The following is an 8873-nucleotide window of genomic DNA, read 5'->3' on the forward strand; positions in this document are numbered from 1 at the left end:
GAGTGGCCTAGGTCTTGGTGACTTGGTAGGAACCTTTCGCATTTTCCATTGCATGTCATGGTTATGTTTGATGCATCTTGTGTCCTTCGCTATTACATTTGCGGCATCATCTTTGATTGTGTAGGCATTCCAATCTTTGGAAGCCTACAAGGCCCGGCACAAGAACAAGCCATTTACTCTCACGCATTATTGGGTGCTCATCAAAGATTGTCCCAAGTTCAAAGACCAATATGCCGCTCTTAAGAAGAAAGGAGGAAAGGCGGCCATGGCTGAGGAGGGAAACTTGCTCAAGAGGCCGAGGGGCAAGACCAACTCGAAGGCCATGCGTCGTCCATGGCCTTGCAAGCAACTTTGGAAGGCATGACGAGTCAAAAGAAAGTGAGGGAGGAGAGCAGGACGAAAGGGAAGGAGGAGCAAATGAAGATATATCGAGAGCTCTAAACGAAGAAGCTTGACATGGAGGAGGCTGCGAATAGGAGGAAGCTTGACATTGAGGAGGCCGCTCAATTGAGGAAACTCATGATCGAGGCCACCATTGCCGACACCAAAGCAAAAGAGGTGGCGATCGTGATCATGAGCGTCGACAATACCAACATGTCACCGGAGAGAACTACTTGGTTCACGAACAGGCAGAACGAGATGTTCGCACAAGACGACGTGAACTAGGTGAGACCTCGGCCGTGGAGTATGGCCGTTCATTTTGAAGGCTAGTTAGTGTGCCGGCGACAAAAACTTGTTCATTTTGAAGGCTGGCTAGTGTGCCGGCCACTGGCTTTGTTGCCGGTGTGAAACTAGGGGGTGACCATTCTATAAGCCGTTGGCTTTGATGCCGGCTGACATGAGCCGCTGCCACTGTCGTGAACTATGGCTGCTGGCATTAGCTACATCTTTGTTGGTTTGAATTTTTCTACATGTAGACGGACTAGATACGGTCGAAATGCGTCCGTGTGTTGAGTGCACGATAGACGCATCCAGAAATCTGGATGGACCCCATCTCATTGCGATCCCAACACAGACGAAATCCAGATAAATCAAATGTCCGTTTGAGACCGTGCGTTGGAGTTGCCCTAACTGCCTTTGCTGGTTATCACGTGATTTGTTTCCCTGTCGGATGAGCTCTACGAAAGCATTCAACCCATGGTCAACACTTTTCTAATCGGCGAGGTCATCAACTTTGTACAATGTATTCCCGCAACAACAAAATGACTTTGTACAATGTAGAAATAATGTTTGTTTTGGGATCCCACTAATTAATTCATGTATAGAAATTTTATTATTTTGATTTTATTTTAGATTATGTTTCATACTCTATCTTCTTAAATGATAATATCAATGTCATTAATTCATTTCTTAGGAAACTTTTTTTTGAAATTCCAATATATATGATCATTCTGGCATATTATAAAAAACACAATGTTTTAAAATTGTGTACAAATTTTGTCATTAATCGTTTTAAATTTCTATTCATTTTCTTTCCTCTTAAATGGTTATATCAATAACACTAGTTCACTCTTTCTTGTTAACTGTAATAACAGTGGCACTAATTCATTCCTTCTTAGGAAATTTCATTTCTACGAAATTAAACGACTATATGCTTATTTTTGAATATTGTAAAAGACACAATTTACAATTGTATGTAAATTTTTCCATTATTTGTTTTAACATATTTTTCATTTTCTTTCTTATTTAAGGGTAATTTCAATTCCTTTAACTCATTCCCCCTTAGGAATGTTTCTTGTTGTCAAAATTTCACTATTACATTTTTTATCTTGCGTATAATAAAAAGTGCACTTTTTGTAAATCGTGTGTAAATTTTTTCATTGTTTATTTTAGTTTTAAATTTTCTTTATTCTTAAAGGGTAATACCAATGCTACTATTTAATTCTTTGGGTTTCCTAAAGCACATCTAGATGTGCTTTAAGTATCACACATTTAAGTCCTATACCCCTGATTTTATGTGAACATTCTTGTGGATATTTTTCTTTTTCCTCTTTCTTTTTTCTTCTTAGGTTGAATGAGTCACTTAGATGTGCAATAGTTAGGGCACATAGATGTGCCCTAAACTTAATTATTTCTATAAAACTTCATTGTTATTATTTTGAATTATTATTTCATTTTGTTTGTCAATGCCACTAACTCATTTCTTCTTAGGGGACCTCTTTGCCGCGGAAATTCCATTATTATATGCTTATACTTGCATATTACTACCTCTGTAAACAAGTATAAGGTGTTTTAGGTCAGAGTATAATATAGCACAATTTCTGTTGTGTGTAAACTTTGTCGCATTTTCTAACTTTCTTTCTTTTGAAAGGGTAATACCAAAGCTACTAATTTGGAGGGCGTGTTGAGATGTGTCTCGGTGGATCTCGTGTGATTTGGTCAGCGTTTTGTCTTTTGTCTTTAGTGTATCTGCTTGGATCCGGTGTAGTTCGTCTGTGTTCGTGTGTCTATTGGTTGGATCCTTCGATCTACACTTCTATTAATCAGTGACAGTCTGTTGTTGTGCTGCACTGATCCTTTGGGGTGTTAGCACGACAACTTCTTAAATGTCTACTAGAATAAGGCCTACCCAGCTCCGTTGTGGGAGGGACGATGATGGTGACGCGCCTTCGGCTCGCTCTAGTGCTTCTAGTCATCGTTTTGTGGTGGTCTATAAACATGGATGTAAATTTCTGTTACTTCGAATATTCTTTGTACTACCATGATGGTTGATGAATAGATTGGAACTTTTCTCCGAAAAATTAAAGACATGCATTCAGTAGGTAGCAGTATATAATTCTCAGTATATAATTCACTGGGTATAAGCGTGTGCCAAATCCAAAGAAAATTACCGAACACAAGCCGGCCCGGCAGATCCCCTTGAAAACAAAAACAAATCCAAGCCTAATCTGCAGAAACAAAAACGTGACCGGCCCAAAACCAGACCCTTCTTTATAAATAGCTACCGGGGCAGCTCATGAATTGTCATCAACCCACGTTGCCGACGCATACATACCATTCATTTCAAAAAAAGAAAAAAAAACACATACCATTGCTGTGGTTTAGGCATTGCATTAGCGTGTAGGGCAAACAGGTCGAGTGCAATCCACACCAATGGCCCCACCGCAATGCTTCGACAACGTCTCTGGCCAGAATGACAACGTCTCTGGCCAGAATGGCCATGTGGCGGTGGTGGTAGACACGCCGGAGAAGGAGATGCAACGCCGCAGCCTGCTCGATGCTGGCGAGTTCCGGCGCCAGGGTCACCAGGTAGTCGACTTCATCGCCGAGTATTACGATGGCATGGGCGACTACCCCGTGCACCCCAGCGTTACCCCCGGCTTCCTCCGCAACTTGATTCCCGCGGACGCACCGTCAAGCCCTGAGCCGGACGCGTTCAGCTCCGCGCTCAAGGACGTCCGGGACATCATCCTCCCGGGCATGACGCACTGGCAAAGCGCCCGTCACCTGGCGCACTTCCCGGCGTCGAGCAGCACCGTCGACGCACTAGGGGAGGCGCTCACCGCCGGAATAAACGTCGTCCCGTTCACGTGGGCTGCCTCGCCGGCCGCCACTGAGCTTGAGATGCTGGTCGTGGACTGGCTCGGCAAGGCGTTGCACCTGCCGGAGAGCCTCCTCTTCGCCGGTGGTGGCGGTGGAACTCTTCTTGGCACCTCGTGCGAGGCGATACTCTGCACTCTCGTGGCCGCGAGGGACCGGAAGCTCGCTGAGATCGGCGAGAGGAGGATCCGCGACCTCGTTGTGTACTGCTCTGACCAGACACACTTTGCCTTTCGCAAGGCTGCACGCATTGCCGGCATCCTGCGTGACCACTGCCGCGCGATACCCACGTGCCACGACAACATGTTTGCTCTCTCGCCCACGGAACTCGAAGCAGCCATGCAGGTTGACATGGACGCCGGGCTGGTACCACTTTTTCTGTGCGCGACGGTCGGGACGACCCAGACGACCGCCGTCGACCCCATCGGCCAGCTCTGCGCTGTCACGGCACCATACGACGTGTGGGTGCACGTGGACGCCGCCTACGCCGGCTCCGCGCTGGTCTGCCCGGAGTTCACCCACGTGATCGACGGAATGGAGGCCGTGGACTCATTCAGCATGAACGCCCACAAGTGGCTCCTCGCCAACAACGACTGCTGCGCGATGTGGGTCAAGAACCTGAACGCGCTGGTGGCGGCGCTCGGGACGGAGCAGGAGTACATCCTCAAGGACGCGGCAGGCATCAGAGGGGCACCACGTGGTGGACTACAAGGACTGGACCATGACGCTGACCCGCCGGTTCCGCGCGCTCAAGATGTGGCTCGTGCTCCGCTGCTATGGCATCCAAGGCCTCCGTGAACACATCCGCTCTCACATGAGCATGGCCAAGGCGTTCAAGAACATGGTGAAAGCCGACGAAAGGTTTGAGGTGGTGACAGAAAGGACGTTTGCACTGGTGTGCTTCCGACTTCGGTCACAGGAGATGTTCGCCGGCGAGAAGACGGTGAACAAGCTCAACCAAGACCTCCTTGAGGAGGTGAATGCGCTCACCTCGGGCCCCTACATGAGCTCTGCAAACGTAGGTGGCATGTTTATGCTAAGATGTGCCATTGGAAGCACACTCACAGAGGACCACCACGTCAGGGATGCATGGAAGGTCGTGCAGGATCAGGCCTCCGTCCTCCTTGGTAAAATGGATACTCCCTCCGTGTTTATTTTCTCCACATATTAGGTTTGAATGAAGTCAAACTTTGTAAAGTTTGACCAAGTTTATAAAAAAAATATAAACATTTACCTTAATGAATTTGTATGAAGTGAAAGTGCATTCAATAATGAATATAATGGTAGAGAGGCGTGATTCTGGACCATGGTTCAGCCGAACCTATGGTCGACGTCGTACGATTCAACATCCTGCTACATGTGGATCCGCGTCATGCATTGTTTAACATGCAAACAGCTCCCATCATGCATTTTTTAATCAATCATGCACGGATCCTTATAAAAAGTGTCCAGAGATCAATGGTGTCGAGCGTAGGTTCGGCTGAACCATGGTTCCGTATAACATTTTCGTTATAATGGTATTGATTTGTTATTGTATGTGTTAATATTTTGTCTATAAATTTTGTCAAAATTTACAAAGCTTGACTTTGACCAAAACTAATACGTGGAGTAAATAAAAACGGAGCGAGTATGATCTACAGCTTATACAGCCCTACAGAGTACTTGCCTAAGGTAAATATGCTGCTCTAATTATTGTCTGCGCACTTGGAGATGAGCTTGATTGCAAGGTCCTCATGAATAAGGGGCACTTAATCATGAGAATTGTACTTGGCGAATCCAGATGCTCATGTATCTAAAGCTGTGATTATAAGCTTGCTTCAAGCACCTGTGTACTTGTTTTGTTCAACTAGTTTACATTACTAATCATCGACCAATGCAGCCGCACGGGCTGAGATATTATTATCTTTTGTCATTATTCTAAAACACTTTAGTTATACGGACTTGCTAAATCTCAGATTTAGCAAAGTCTCAGTCATGGCGTGAGCCATTGGGTCAATGTAGCATTAAGATTTGTGAAAACATACGCTGGCGGGTCCCGTGTGCTGCTGTTTAGGGCTGTTTTAGGCCCCATTCGTTTTTTATCTTGTTGTTTTGTTGCGGGCACGACTGCAGATGGGCCGGACGCGGAAAGCGGTCGAGCGGATGAACTCTGACCTTTTTGTCCTTTTTCTGTGTTTTTATGTCACATTTTTCGTCTTTTATTTTATTTTCAGTTTCAGTTTTAATTTTTTTTGACACCTTCAGTTTTAAAATTTTAATTATTTTGGGAAATGCAGTTTAAGAAAAGTATATGATGCTAATTCTATATGAGTACTATCTAAGGCACATCTAAATCTTTCACCATTGGATGTTAATTCTACATAAAGTATTGTGTTTTTGCGGTCGAGATAAAGTATTGTTCTTCGTTTGGCACATGTGTTGTTCCTCATTTTCACACGCGTGCATTGTTGACCCGTGAGTTTCTGTATAGGCTCTCTTTTTAAAAGTTTTTCGTTGTTCCAGGTGCCTTTTTACAACTGTGCAAGCTCGTTTTCGCTGTTTGTGTGTGGTCATGTCATTTTTGTAGGCTCTTTTTCTAGAGGTAAATGCTCTCATGTATGTGTATGTAATTCCTCGTGTGCACACACCCTACAACACTACTGATTTCATTTTTTTTATCATTTTTATTATCATATAGTACTCTGTGGTGCTTTTATCGAGGGAGGGAGTAGTTGCACTTGCACGTTTACCACTAGGCATACAACTGCATTTGTCGCCCCCGACTACAAATGCATATCTTCAATCCGACTGCAACTCAGCGGTATTTTGTCAGGGGAGGATGACAATTTTTTTTGAATGTCACCGAGGGGGGGGGGGGGGAAGAAATCCTCCCCCTCTGAATTGTATTCATTTGTTGTCTATAGGCTTTGCAGCCTAATACAAGATAGGGTTCAAGTGAACCAAAAGTACGGGGGGCACAGAGAGGAGAAATAAAGCAAAACAACACACAAACAACACATGGCCAGGGGGACACAACACAATGAGGGGCACCACCGGCGCTCGAACTACAGCGGCAAGCCGAGACTAAACCATGACACTGCACCATCGACGCAATCGAAAAGCACCGGGGCAACCAAGACTGCACAACGCCGCTGAGCGAGTCCTGGATTAAGGGGTACTCGGGCGTTCAGCCTGTTAGCCATGGGCCGGACTGATGGGCTGTGAAGATACGAAGACCGAAAACTGCACCCGAGTCCGGATGGGACTCTCCTTGGCGTGGAAGGCAAGCTTGACGACCGGAATGTAGATTCCCTTCTTTGTAACCGACCTTGTGTAACCCTAGATCCCCCCGGTGTCTATATAAACTGGAGGACTTAGTCCGGATAGGACACTCATTATCATAGCCATACAAGCTAGACCTCTAGGGTTTAGCCATTACGATCTCGAGGTAGATCAACTCTTATAACACTCATATTCATCAATATCAATCAAGCAGGACGTAGGGTATTACCTCCATAGAGAGGGCCCGAACCTGGATAAACATCGTGTCCCTTGTCTCCTGTTACCACCAAACTTAGACGCACAGTTCGGGACCCCCTACCCGAGATCCGCCGGTTTTGACACCGACATTGGTGCTTTCATTGAGAGTTCCACTATGTTGTCGCTAAGAGGTTTGATGGCCCCTTCAATCGTCAATAATGACGCCGTCCAGGGAGAAACCTTTCTCCCCGGACAGATCTTCGTGTTCGGCGACTTCGTATCGCGGGCCAATTTGCTTGGCCATCTGGATCAGATCGAAAGCTACGCCCCTGGCCATCAGGTCAGATTTGGGAGCTTGGACTACGTTACGGACATCCGTGGAGACTTGATCTTCGCCGGATTCAAGACCGCGGTAGCCGCTCCCGGGCACTCCGATGATCATGACCTAAATATGTCATCAGGCCGCGTCCAGGAGATCGCTCCTGTAACCGCTCTGGCCCTAGATCCGGAGCGAGCTGCGCCACCCAAGGACGGGAGGATCAACCCCACCACGGAAGCCACAGATTTCACGGCGTTGGAGCCGCATACAGACTTAACCTCTCACAATGTCTCTGTCAACGGAACTCCGGATTCGTATCCGGCCGAAAGTTCCGAACCACGTGAGCCCGAGGATGCTGAGCTTGATCGTTTATCGATCTTCGAATTCAACGTCGTGGACATCTTCCAGCACTCTCCTTTGGGCGATGTGCTAAATTCGTTAAAAAAACCTGTCCTTGACAGAGGACTCACAGCCAAACTATATCCGGCTCGAACTAGGGGCTGGCGGCGGAGAATTTTGTTTCCCACCCGCCACCCACTACATTGCCACGGTCGAGGATTTAACCGACGAGCTTGACTACGACTCCGAAGACATCGACGGTATGGACGACGACGCCGGAGAAGAAGAGCTCCAGAACCCGTCGTTCACTGGACGCTGGACGCGGCGACGGAGCAGGAGTACATCCTCAAGGACGCGGCGTCGAAGGGGCACCACGTGGTGGACTACAAGGACTGGACCATGACGCTCACCCGCCGGTTCTGCGTGCTCAAGATGTGGCTCCTGCTTCGCTGCTATGGCATCTAGGGCCTCCGTGGCCGCATCCGCTCTCACATTAGCATGGCCAAGGCCTTCGAGAACATGGTGAAAGCCGACAAAAGGTTTGAGGTGGTGACAGAAAGGACGTTTGCACTGCTGTGCTTCCGACTTCGATCACAACAGAAGTTCGGTGGCAAGAAGACGGTGAACGAGCTCAACCGACGCCTCCTTGAGGAGGTGAACGCGGTCACCTCGGGCCCCTACATGAACTCTGCAAACGTAGGTGGCATGTTCATGCTAAGATGTGCCATTGGAAGCACACTCACAGAGGACCACCACGTCAGGGATGCATGGAAGGTCGTGCAGGATCAGGCCTCCGTCCTCCTTGGTAAAATGGATACTCCCTCCGTGTTTATTTTCTCCACATATTAGGTTTGAATAAAGTCAAACTTTGTAAAGTTTGACCAAGTTTATAAAAAAATATAAACATTTACCATAGTGAATTTTGTATGAAGTGAAAGTACATTTAGTAATGAATATAATGGTATTGATTTGTTATTGTATATGTTAATATATTTTTTTATATTTTTTGTTAAAGTTTACAAAGCTTGACTTTGACCAAAACTAATACACGGACTAAATAAAAACGAAGCGAGTATTATCTACAGTCTACAGCCCTACAGAGTACTTGCCTAAGGTAAATATGCTGCTCTAATTATTGTCTGCGCAATTGATGACGAGCTTGATTGCAAGGTCCTCATGAATAAGGGGCACTTAATCATGAATAAGGCGAATCCAG

At 46.4% G+C, this 8873-nt stretch overlaps 2 pseudogenes; both read left to right on the forward strand.

Moving 5' to 3' along the window:
• Positions 1 to 3093: 3093 nt before the first annotated feature.
• LOC147974075 (tyrosine decarboxylase pseudogene) lies at positions 3094 to 4711 on the forward strand (annotated as a pseudogene).
• A 3444-nt stretch (positions 4712 to 8155) lies between these two features.
• Positions 8156 to 8506, forward strand: LOC147974076 (tyrosine decarboxylase pseudogene; annotated as a pseudogene).
• The last annotated feature ends 367 nt before the right edge of the window (positions 8507 to 8873 follow it).

Source organism: Triticum urartu, chromosome 5A, assembly GCF_056163025.1.
Source record: "Triticum urartu cultivar PI428250 chromosome 5A, HENAU_Tu73, whole genome shotgun sequence".
NCBI classification, from domain to species: domain Eukaryota; kingdom Viridiplantae; phylum Streptophyta; class Magnoliopsida; order Poales; family Poaceae; genus Triticum; species Triticum urartu.